This window comes from Aethalodelphis obliquidens, unplaced genomic scaffold, assembly GCF_003676395.1.
Source record: "Aethalodelphis obliquidens isolate GAN/ISIS:26980383/991018 unplaced genomic scaffold, ASM367639v1 scaffold44, whole genome shotgun sequence".
Taxonomy (NCBI): Eukaryota; Metazoa; Chordata; class Mammalia; order Artiodactyla; family Delphinidae; genus Aethalodelphis; species Aethalodelphis obliquidens.
In genome coordinates this window covers 15,260,856-15,274,253 of record NW_020837988.1, presented here as the reverse complement: position 1 = coordinate 15,274,253, position 13,398 = coordinate 15,260,856, and positions in this window count along the sequence as shown.

Sequence of the window (13,398 nt, the reverse complement as noted above, 5' to 3'; positions counted from 1 at the left end):
AGCAAAACCAAAAACCTATTTCTTACAGATATTGTTAATAGTTAAAAATTGTCTGTACTAGATATAGAAAACAAACTTATGGTTACCAAAGGGGTAAGGTGGAGGGAGAAAGGGATAAATTAGATGTTTGGGATGAACAGATAGATACTACTATATATAAAATAGATAAACAACAAGGGCCTACTGTATAGCACAGGGAACTATATTCAATATCTTGTAATAACCTGTAATGGAAAAGAATATGAAAAAGAATATATATAAAACTGAATCACTTTGCTGTACACCTGAAAATAACACAACATTGTAAATCAACTATACTTCAATAAAAAAAAAATTGTTTGTACTTAAACATGTTGCGTTGGAAAGATTCTTGAGGCTGTGGTCTGGACAAGATGACCACTTGGGACTTTTTTTAGTTCTAAAGGTCCATATGCTAGATTCTGTTTAGAGCTAATGATAGTATTGATTGACTGCCTGCCTACTGAAAATCAATTTTTTTTGCCAGTTGTTACAATTTCCTGACTACGAGAGTAATAAAATTTAAATAAAATTCACAACAATATATGCAAATATATTATTTCCTATGGAGCTTTTATGCAAGTTATTTATGCATATGTACCCCACAAAAGAAAGCTGTATTGTGTTAATTCTGAGTATATATACACAAATGGTTTCTTTTATTTGTTGTTAAAAGCAACCCCCAAATCCTCAGAAATATTTCTGCTGTAATTAAATATAAATGTTGTGTTTTTGTTTTTTTTTTTAAATTCATGTGAGTTGGCAATTTACTATGTTCATATCTTTAGCTTCCTTATGTTTGGTCATTAATTGTGGTATCATAAACAGCTAAGATTTAAAGCCCTTAACCTTCCCAGACCCAAGTAGAAGCAAAATGTCAACACCCATAAGTTATGAGCAGTCTCCCACAGGAACTGTAATACAAAATACACTTATAATTGAATTAACTCAGGAGAGGATTCTGGGAAGATGACAGCTGTTATAGCATAGATTTTCATTCTCTCTGAATCCTTACATAGAAACAGAGAGAACAAATGGATAGCAAAACCTAAAACCCATGAACAACATTTACAACAAAACCAAGAACAAAGTATCCTCACGAACTCCAAAATACAAGTAGGAGGGTACAAACCATCAATAGCCCCAAGATCTGCATGGTATCAGTGTCTGTGTGAGAGAAAGGATAAGGAAGTTGCACCTAGATCTGAGAACAGGACTCCAAAATAGCCAATAGGTATCGACTGAGAAGAGGCCAAGGCAATTTGAGAACATCAGCTGAAACTGGGAGAGGTTTGACCAAAACCAGTATAAAGCCCATGGGAAAAAAGATCTGATGAAGCTGGAGCAGCCTAGCTCCTATGAACTCTGAAAAACAACTGCTTTGCAGGACAGAACCCCAAACCAAAGAGAAACTACTTGGAGTAGAATAAAAGTTGAATGGGACATGGACAAGAGAGAAGGGAAAGAAAAGCTCCAGACCAAAGTGGTATAATATTATAAAGCAAGTTGCCTTATCTTTTGACAGTCCTCAAAATCAAGAGAGGAAGTTCTGTGAAGTAAGGAAAGGTTTCTTGTAAATAAAAAAAAAAATTATTATTTATTTTTGGCTACGTTGGGTCTTTGTTACTGTGTGGGGCTTTCTCCAGCTGTGGCAAGCAGGGGCTACTCTTTGTTGCTGTGAACAGGCTTCTCATTGCAGTGGCTTCTCTTGTTGCAGAGCACGGGCTCTAGGCCCACAGGCTTCAGTAGTTGTGGCATGCAGGCTCAGTAGTTGTGGCGCATGGGCTTAGTTGCCCCACGGCACGTGGGATCTTAATTCCCTGACCAGGGGTTGAACCCAAGTCCCCTGCATTGGCAGGCAGATTCTTAACCACTGTGCCACCAGGGATGTCCCCAAGGAAAGCTTTCTTGAACACCACCTTATAACAAAAATTCAGGAAAACTAATTTCACATTAAAGAAGCAACAGAAAAAAATCAAGGCTGCATAGTTTTTATAAAGAAAAAGAAGGGGAGACAAAGCTGAGTAACATCCCTACAGACAATGAAAGCACTCCAGAAAGACATACCCACAAAACAGATAACGAGAGTTAACCTAGTAGTTCCAAATGAGCTAAAAGACATTAAGAAAATAATAAAAGATATGAAATAACAGAAATAAGAATTTGAAACTCAGAGAAGAAGTGATTGGATTCAGGAAATAATAAGAGATAAAGAAACAATAATTTAAGAAATAAAGAGTATTCTAGAAAGGAAATAAGAGCAAATAAATCGAACAGTAGTGCCTGAAGAGAAATCAGTGAAATAGAAGAAAATATTTAAAAAAAATTTTAGATGAAGAGACAAAAAAGGATTTGAAAGAAAGTGACAGATATTGAAGAGTAACCAAGAAGATCCAAAATATAGATGATAAGAAGATCCAAAATACAGATGACATAAGTCCCTAAAGAAGAAAACAAAAGTAAGGGACCAGAACTAATACTAAAACTATATTTAGAAAATCTTTCTGGAAAAAAAAATTTGAAATGATACACTGATAGAATATACCACAAACACAGAATGACAAATTCTAGTAAAATTACTGGATATTTATGAACTCAACATCTATGAACTCAAGAAATATTATTCCCATGAGCCTTTGCTGAGACATATACTGGCAAATGAGCTTCAGACAAACAAAATGACTGGGGAGACATCAACATAAGGATTGGCGGCGAGCATTAAATACAGTTTCTGGTATAACTAAGACCAAGTGAGGGTTAAAGGAGAGAGAGTATGATATATAATGGCTATATGCTCCGACAATGTAGATGTAGTCCAACTATAAAACAGGGAAGCAGAACATTAGTAAAAAATGTTTAAATGTTTTTATTATCCATAACGGTGGTAGTATTAGTACTAGTAGTATTATTTTAAGATTGTCCTGGGAGACAAAGGTTGGAGTTCATAGTCTGTAGTAGTCAGGGTTCTCCAGAGAAACAGAACCAATAGGATGGATGAATAGATAGATAGATAGATAGATAGATAAAAGAACAGATTTATTATAGCAATTCCTTTTTTTTTCTTTTTGGCTGTGTGGCTTGTGGGATCTTAGTTTCCCAACCAGGGATCAAACCTGTGCCCTCTGCAGTGGAAGTGCAGAGTCCTAACCACTGCACTGCCAGGGAATTCCCAAGATTTATTATAGAAATTGGCTCAAGGAGTTATGGAGGCCAAGAAGTCCCATAATCTTCCATCTGCAAGCTGGAGACCCAGGAAAGATGGTGGTATAGTTCAAGTCTGAAGGCCTGACAACCAGAGGAACCGATGATTAACTCCTAGTCCAAGGCTGAAGGCCTGAGAGTGGGGATCCACTGGTATAAGCCTTGGAATCTGAAGGCCAAAGAACCTGAAGCACCAATGTCGGAGGGCAGGAGAAGATGAACCTTCTAGCTCAAGAGGGGAGAGAGAGAGAGAGAGAGAGAGAGAGAGAGAGAATTCACCCCTCCTCCACTTTTTTATTCTATTCAGACCCTCAACAGATTGGATGATGCCTGCCCATTTTGGTGAGGGCAATCTTCATTACCCAGTCTACTGATTCAAATGCTAACGTCTCCAGGAAACACCCTTACAGACACCCCCAGAAATAATGTTTTATCAGCTATTTGGGCACCCCTTAGCCCAGTCAAATTGCCACATAAAATTAACCATTACAGGGTCTGTCAAGGAGAAAGGACTCTGATAAACAAAGAAGGTTTTTAAGTAAAGGTCCTGAAAGGGCTATGCCCTTGAATTAGGGCAAGCCAGTCTTACCTGGATAAAGGCGATATGCCTGAAGTGTATCTCACTGCCAGAAGGTGAATTCTTCTTTGGAGGAGAGTACCATCATCCAGAGTCTTAAAATTTTATAAAGTCTAGCATTCAAAAAAAAAAAAAAAAGAAAAATCAATAATGCCAGGAAACAGGACCAAATGACTGAAAATCAAGAGACAAAACAGACCATGGAAGTAAACCTATAGGGGACAAACATACTTGTATTATTTATTTAGTCACAGTTGTAAAAAAAAAAAAAAAGTAGTTAGTATGTTTAAGGAATTAGATGAAAATATGGAGAATTTCAGTAGAGAACTGGTATTAATAAAAAAGAATTAATTGTGAATCCTAGAATTAAAAAGTATAAAAACTAAATTAAGAATCCAATGGATGGGTTTAACAGTATTAGACCTAGCAGCAGAGATTACTGAACAGGAAAATAGAGCAGTACAAAATATCCAGGTTGAAGCACAGAGAAAAAAAGTATGGAATATAGAGAAAAGAATGTAAGAGACATATGGGACACGATGAAAGATATTATTATGATTATCACTGGAGTCTCAGAAGGAACACAGACAAGGAATGCAGCAAGAGCCACATTTGAAGAGATATTAGCCAAGAATTTCCCCAAACTAACAGAAGACATTAAGGTACAGAATCAAAAAACTCTATGAATCTGAAGCAGGATTAATACAAGGAAAACCACACTTAGTCAAACCACTGAAAACTAAATGCTAATATAAAAATGTTAAAATTAGCCAGAGTGAAAAAAGGTACATTATCTTCAAATGAGCTACAGTAAAACAGACAGCTAACTTTTCCAAAATAAATGATGGAAACCAGAAGACAGTGATATTACATCTTTAGAGTGGAAAGGATTACAGCAAACGTAGAATCCTAACAAAAAATATTCATCAAAAATTAAGGTAAAACAGTGACATCTTCATAAAAATAAGAACCTACAGAGTTCACAGTCAGCGGATATACACTAAAAGAAATAGTATAAAGAATTCTTCAAGTAGAAGTCCAAAGAATCTGAGCTAGAAGCCCAGAAATGCAGGAAGGAACAAACAGCACCAGAAAGAAGATATCTAAATTAGTTATTTATTGTTCAAAACAATAATAATAAAGATGTCTTGTGATGTTCATTTTCGATTTTTATTTTTTTAACATCTTTATTGGAGTATAATTGCTTTACAATTGTATGTTAGTTTCTGCTTTATAACAAAGTGAATCAGCTATACATATACATATATCCCCATATCCCCTCCCTCTTGCATCTCCTTCCCACCCTCCCTATCCCAGCCCTCTAGCTGGTCACAAAGCACCGAGCTGATCTCCCTGTGCTATGCGGCTGCTTCCCACTAGCTATCTATTTTACATTTGGTAGTGTATATATGTCCATGCCACTCTCTGACTTCATCCCAGCTTACCCTTCCCCCTTCCCGTGTCCTCAAGCCCATTCTCTACGTCTGTATTCCTAACCTGCCCCTAGGTTCTTCAGAACCATTTTTTTTTTTTTTAGATTCCATATATATGTGTTAGCATACGGTATTTGTTTTTCTCTTTCTGACTTACTTCACTCTGTATGACAGACTCTAGGTCCATCCACCTCACTACAAATAACTCAATTTCGTTCCTTTTTATGGCTGAGTAATATTTCATTGTATATATGTGCCACATCTTCTTTATCCATTCATCTGTTGATGGACACTTAGGTTGCTTCCACGTCCTGGCTATTGTAAATAGAGCTGCAATGAACATTGTGGTACATGACTCCTTTATTTATTTTTTTTATTTATTATTTTTTTTTTGGTACACGGGCCTCTCACTGTTGTGGCCTCTCCCGTTGCAGAGAACAGGCTCCAGAAGCGCAGGCTCAACGGCCATGGCTCACGGGCCCAGCCACTCCGCAGCATGTGGGATCTTCCAGGTCTGGGGCACAAACCCGTGTCCCCTGCATTGGCAGGCAGATTCTCAACCACTGCGCCACCAGGGAAGCCCACATGACTCTTTTTGAATTATGGTTTTCTCAGGGTATATGCCCAGTAGTGGGATTGCTGGGTCGTATGGTAGTTCTATTTTTAGTTTTTTAAGGAACCTCCATACTGTTCTCCATTGTGGCTGTATCAGTTTACATTCCCATCAACAGTGCAAGAGGGTTCCCTTTTCTCCACACCCTCTCCCGCAGTTATTGTTTGTAGATTTTTTGATGGTGGCCATTCTGACTGGTGTGAGGTGATACCTCATTGTAGTTTTGATTTGCATTTCTCTAATGATTAGTGATGTTGAGCATCCTTCCATGTGCTTGTTGGCAGTCTGTATCTCTTCTTTGGAGAGATGTCTGTTTGGGTCTCTCCCCATGTCTGGATTGGGTTGTTTGTTTTTTGGATATTGAGCTGCATGAGCTACTTGTAAATTTTGCAGAATAATTCTGTCAGTTGCTTCATTTGCAAATATTTTCTCCCATTCTAAGGGTTGTCTTTTCGTCCTGTTTATGGTTTCCTTTGCTGTGCAAAAGCTTTTAAGTTTCATTAGGTCCTATTTGTTTGTTTTTATTTCCATTTCTCTAGGAGGTGGGTCAAAAAGGATCTTGCTGTGATTTATGTCATAGAGTGTTCTGCCTATGTTTTCCTCTAAGAGTTTGATGGTGTCTGGCCTTACATTTAGGTCTTTAATCCATTTTGAGTTTATTTTTGTGTATGGTGTTAGGGAGTGTTCTAATTTCATTCTTTCACATGTAGCCGTCCAGTTTTCCCAGCACCACTTATTGAAGAGGCTGTCTTTTCTCCATTGTATATTCTTGCCTCCTTTATCAAAGATAAGGTGACCATATGTGCGTGGGTTTACCTCTGGGCTTTCTACCCTGTTCCATGGATCTATATTTCTGTTTTTCTGCCAGTACCATACTGTCTTGATGACTGTAGCTTTGTAGTATAGTCTAAAGTCCAGGAGCCTGATTCCCCCAGCTCCATTTTTCTTTCTCAAGATTGCTTTAGCTCTTCGGGGTCTTTTGTGTTTCCATACAAATTGTGAAATTTTTTGTTCTAGTTCTGTGAAAAATGCCATTGGTAGTTTGATAGGGACTGCATTGAATCTGTAGATTGCTTTGGGTAGTATAGTCATTTTCACAATGTTGATTCTTCCAATCCAAGAACATGGTATATCTCTCCATCTGTTTGTGTCATCTTTAATTTCTTTCATCAGTGCCTTATAGTTTCCTGCATACAGGTCTTTTGTCTCCTTAGGTAGGTTTATTCCTAGGTATTTTATTCTTTTTGTTGCAATGGTAAATGGGAGTGTTTCCTTAATTTCTCTTTCAGATTTCTCATCATAGTGTATAGGAATGCAAGAGATTTCTGTGCATTAATTTTGTATCCTGCTACTTTACCAAATGCATTGATTAGCTCTAGTAGTTTTCTGGTAGCATCTTTAGGATTCTCTATATATAGTATCATGTCATCTGCAAAGAGTGACAGCTTTACTTCTTTTCCGATTTGGATTCCTTTTATTTCTTTTTCTTCTCTGATTTCTGTGGCTAAAACTTCCAAAACTATGTTGAATAATAGTGTCTTGTGATGTTTAAGAAGGTTTTCTATACCCTTTCATAGAGATAGACCAAACACCATCAATCAAACATGGCATTTACTTTCTTGTCTCTGGGCCTATTGTCTCTCCCTTGCCCATCCTTTGAGGCTAAATTTATATTATAACATCTTCAGAAGAGTTCGCTGACTATTCATTTATATCTCTTCTCCCACCCCTCTAACTCATCACCACGTTGTATGGCTCACTTATTCAGAACTTAAACTGACAACTTTTTGTGTTATTTTTTGTTTTTATTTTGCTTTGTGGTTCTTGGTTTCTCAAACAGAGTGCAAATTTAATGTCCTTTCTAAGTGTCTCCTATATGTTATCTATATAGTATGTGCTCAATAAATGTTGAATAAATTTGTTGAAGAATCAATTGGTAATGAGTGAGATGACCTTGCTGTTTTCTAGAACAGAACCTGCCATCTATTAGCTAATAAATTGTTACACTGAGATTTGATAAAGGCAATTACTATAAACATACATAAGAAATGTTTTAATAACTTCTTAGATGAAACAATCACGAGGGACAGATTAGATGTTCATATTACATCTTTAATCTTTTGAAATTGATTTGATACCTGTTTAATAAAATCTTTCTTGTTATCACTGTCAAACGTATAAGGCTGGTTCGAGTGTATCACAGGTATGGTATTTATTTTATGTTAATGTGAGTCTTTGTACTATTCCTGGATGTTAAGAAATAAAAGGCACAGCTCTTGAACTCTCCAAAAAATGTAAAATCGAACTGGAGGCTAAAGCATACACACAATTTGAGATGAAATCCAAAGAAATATTTTAATAACTGCAAGAAAATATGGTATAGTGTAGAGTAAAGCTGCAATAGATAAGGAAACTAGAAATAATAAATGATCACACTTGCTATGTGATTATTAGGGAAGACATGAAAAGAGGTATCTTCTGGTTTTGAAGGTTAGATGGGAATACATGGAAGAGAAAGGGCATAGATTTTTCTAAGGAGGGAGAAGAACACGCAAAGCACAGAGTGAAAATAGTAAGTCATGTTCAGGCAACTATGTACAGACAGGCTTGAGAAATGGAGGGAATATGTGAGGCTAAAGAGAGGCAGGGGGTAGTTGATAGAAGACATCAAATATGTTTATTTTTGAAATAGTGTGGAATTCTCCTCTTTTCAACAGAAATAATCTTCACTGTCAACAGCCCAGTCAGACCCCATAGCTGATACAGTGAGGATCTCAGTTCCTAGGCTATTATTTTCAATAATTTCTGCCATATGAGTGTAATGGGGAAAACACACTGCAAAGTAAATTACTTTTATTTATTTATTTATTTATGTCTGTGCTGGGTCTTCATTGCTGCGCACGAGCTTTCTCTAGTTGCCGTGAGTGGGGGCTAGTCTTTGTTGTGGTGCGCAGGCTTCTCATTGCAGTGGCTTATCTTGTGGAGCACGGGCTCTAGGCGCACGGGTTTCAGTAATTGTGGCACATGGGCTCAGTAGTTGTGGCTCACGGGCTCTAGAGCACAGGCTCAGTAGTTGTGGCGAACGGGCTTAGTTGCTTCGTGGCATGTGGGATCTTCCTGGACCAGGGCTCGAACCCGTGTCCCCTGCATTGGCAGGCAGATTCTTAACCCCTGTGCCACCAGGGTAGTCCCAAGTGAATTACTTTTGAAATGAATAGCATGCTGACATTTGGGAAATTAGATTCTGAACACAATGCATCCTGATTATTTGAAGTGCCGTGCCATTATGAAAAGATAATTTCAGTCCAATAATTTAAAAAAATCTGCATGTTAAATTAATTTCAAGTTCTATCATTTGGCGAGGTTCTTCTCAAAACTTTCGGTCACTATTCAAATGAATAACCGTGGACAGGGATTGTTCCTTGCCTAAACAATCTACATGGGTCTGAGGAGTCCAGAAATGCCCTCATTCAAACATACTTTAGGCTAGCCCCTGGCAGTGACTGCCAGCCTAGCTCCATTTGCGAAGAATTCTCTTGTGCCCATTCTCTATGTCCCCAAATGTGTCACTGCTAGAGATGACCCTGCTCAGCTTTTTTTGGAAAAAGCACAGCCACGCTCTCTTATGAAGAACAAACAGCTCTTCACTTCTCCATCCCCACTCAGCAAATTCCTCTGGCACCACTGGTCCATCTTGTCATGAATATACATTTGCTTTGGCCCTTCCTCCTCCTCCAATAAGTTTCTGTGTTGATGGGCTTCCAGGCTGAGCCACAGTAAGTCCTGAATCCAGGAGCACAGCTAGGGAATGAGTTTCACAAAGGGCCTTCTGAGAACTGCCATAAATGTTGCTATTTCAAGGCAGAAGCCTTCCTTGTTTACTGAACATTTCCAATTTGTGTGCTGAATAGAACAATGTGATTAGAGTATGGGAAGATGGACAGAGAGAAAATGAGACCTCCCATGAAGATTAGAGAGTAAATCTGGAAATTAACTAGGAATGCTGAAGAGGAATAAGGATATGAATGCAATAGTGGAGGGTCAATAATTTCCACATAAGTGAGATTAGATTGTTATTTTGATCATTAAATTGATCTAAGCATGGATATAACCATGACTTTACATATAAAATAACTGCTCTTGGTCATGAACCTGTGCTTTGGAGTCGAGAGACCTGAGTTTGAATCCTGGCTTTATTGCTTACTAGGTTAATGACCTTGGTTCTATTATTTAATCTCTCTAAACCTTCGTTTATTTCTTTATAAAATGAGAATGCTAATAGTATCTACCTCAGTAGGGTTATTGTGAGGACAAAAAAGTTAATACTTATAAAGAGCTTAGCACTTTGCCTAGCATGCAGCAAGCACAAAGTAAATGTTAGCTTTTATTATTTTTGAAATTTACGTAAGTCTAATTTCTCTAAGGCAAATTGGTTTATACTCACTAGGAGGAATGCCTAATTAAAAGAATCTTATATTGAGTCTTTGGGGGCGGCAAATTATCAATCTCTGACTGATCTTTTTGTATTTTCATTGAGTTGACTTAAAAGAAGTTGCACCTGTAAATATAAACATGCCTCTGATACCACTGAGCAAGGTTTTTTGTTTTTTTTAGAAAGCTAGGCAAATATTTAATAGTTAATAGAGTTTGCAGTTTCCCCAAAGCAGATTTGGTGAATATCCCTAATACCAAATTCTGATATATATATCATATACGGATATGTGATATATATATCATATATATGGTTAGTTCATTTTTATTACTATACTGCCATTTTATAGATCAGGAAACTGCATCAGAGAGAGATTAAAGTTATTGCCTGCTGGACACATTTGCTCGACCATTTTCCAGGTGTCTTCTACCTAAGTATTGTCCAAAACTAAACTTATAATTTAAGCCTACAAATTTCCTCTTTTTATATTTCTTTTCTCAGTTAATGGTACCATCATCCACCCAGTGACCCAAGTCAGAAATCTGTGAGTTATCCCAGACTTCTCCCTCCCCATCATTTATCATCACACCAAGCTTTATAGAGTTTTACCTATTAAACATTAGTTTGAATCTGACCTCCTCTTCTCCATTCTTACCACCACTGTTTTCATTCACGCTTCCACCACTTCTCACTCAAACTACTTCAACTGTCTCCTAACTGACCTCTCTGATGCTAGCCATGCTGCCTTCATATCAGTCTTCTACACAGCTGCCAGGATGATAAATCTAAAACACAAAACTGATCATGTCAATCCCCAGCCTAAAAACTTTCAATGGTTCTCTACTGCCTCTGGAACAAAGCCCAGGTTTCTTGGTTTGGCCTTCATGATCCCAAAGCACACCTCTATCTTAGTCCTAACCAAGTTCAATTAAAGTGAAGTATGTATATGATGTTCTCCCCTTTTTAGACTCTGGGCTCTTTAAAGGTAGAGACAAAGTCTTTTCATCTTTGTATCTGAGCATCTAGCAGCACCAGTAAAAAACTGTTAAACTCAAATGAAATGGTGATGTTAGGTTTGAAGTCAGGTGGATCAGCTGATACTTTTAAAAGCGATTTTTATACTTAAAAAATTAAGATATAATTCAGGTACCATGAAATCCACCATTTTAATGTATTATATATATACTATAACATTACTAATATATAATACATATTACTACATTCACAGTTGTACAGCCATCATAACTAATTCCATAATACTTTTGTCACCTGAAAAAGAAACTCTTTACCCATTAATGGCCTCTTTCTACTATTCCCTCTTCTTCATCATCAAGAAAGTGAAAAGAATGGGAGAAAATATTTGCAAACCATATATCTGGTAAAGGGCTATTATCCAGAATATATAAAGAACCCTTACAATTTAACAATAAAAAGATAAATAACCCAATTAAAGAACAGGGAAAGGATTTGAACAGCTATTTCTCCAAAGGAAATATACAAATGGCCAATAAGCACATGAAAATATGTTCAACATCATTAGTCATTGGGGAAATGCAAATCAAAACCACAATGAAATACCACTTTATACCCACCAAAATAGCTATAATCAAAAGAATGGACAACATCAAGTGTTGGAAAGGATATGAATAAATTGGAACCTACATACATTGCTGGTGGGAATGTAAAATGGTGCAGTTGCTTTGGAAAACAGTTTGGCAGTTTCTCAAAAAGTTAAAAATGTTACATATATACAATGGGATATTACTCAGCCATTAAAAAGAATGAAATAGTGCCACTTGCAGCAACATGGATGGACCTGGAGATTAGCATACTAAGTGAAGTAAGTCAGACAAAGACAAATATATGATATCGCTTATATGCGGAATCTAAAAAAAATGATACAAATGAACTTATTTACAAAACAGAAACAGACTCAGAGAATGAACTGATGGTTACTGGGGGGAGGGATAGGTTGGGAGTCTGGGATTGACATGTACACACTGCTATATTTAAAATAGATAACCAATAAGGACCTACTGTATAGCACAGGGAACTCTGCTCAATATTCTGTAATAACCTAAATGGGAAAAGAACTTGAAAAAGAATTGATACTTGTATAACTGAGTCACTTTGCTGTATACCTGAAAGTAACACAACACTGTTAATCAACTATATTCCAATATAAAATAAAAATTCAAAAAAAAAAAAAAGAAATGAAAACCAGAGAACATTTTCTTCCCCCCAAAAAAAGTTAAAAATGGAGTTACCGTATGACCCAGCAATTCTACTCCTAGGTATATACCTAAGAAAACTGAAAATGTATATCCACACAAAAACAGGTACATGAATATTCATAGCAGCATTATTCATAATAGCCCCAAAGTGGAAACAACTCAAATATGCATAAAATGATGAATTGATAAATAAAATGTGATAGAGCCAAACAATGGAATATTGTTCAGCCTCCAAAAGGAATGGAGGGCTTCCCTGGTGGTGCAATGGTTAAGAATTCACCTGCCAATGCAGGGGACACGGGTTCGATCCCTGATCCGGGAAGATCCCACATGCCACAGAGCAACTAAGCCCGTGCGCCACAACTGCTGAGCCTGCGCTCTAGAGCCTGTGAGCCACAACTTCTGAGCCCACGAGCCAGAACTACTGAAGCCCGCACACCTAGAGCCCATGCTCTGCAACAAGAGAAGCCACTGCAATGAGAAGCCCACGCACCACAACGAAGAGCAGCCCCCACTCGCCGCAACTAGAGAAAGCCTATGCGCAGCAACCAACACCCAACACAGCCAAAAAAAAAAAAAAAAGGAATGGAATATTGACATATGCTATGACATAGATGACCCTCAAAAACATTACGCTGTGTAAAAGAAGCCACACACAAAAGACCACATATTGAATGATTTCATTCATATGAAATGTCCAGAATAAGCAAATCTATAGATAAAGAAATGGATTAGTGGTTGCCTAGAGATGGAAGGATTGAGAGGAAATGGGAAGTGACGGCTAACGGGTAAAAGGTTTCTTTTTGGGGTGATGAAATATTCTAAAATCTATGGTGGTGATGGTTGCTCAACTCTGTGAATATACTAAAAACCACTGAATTATCCACTTT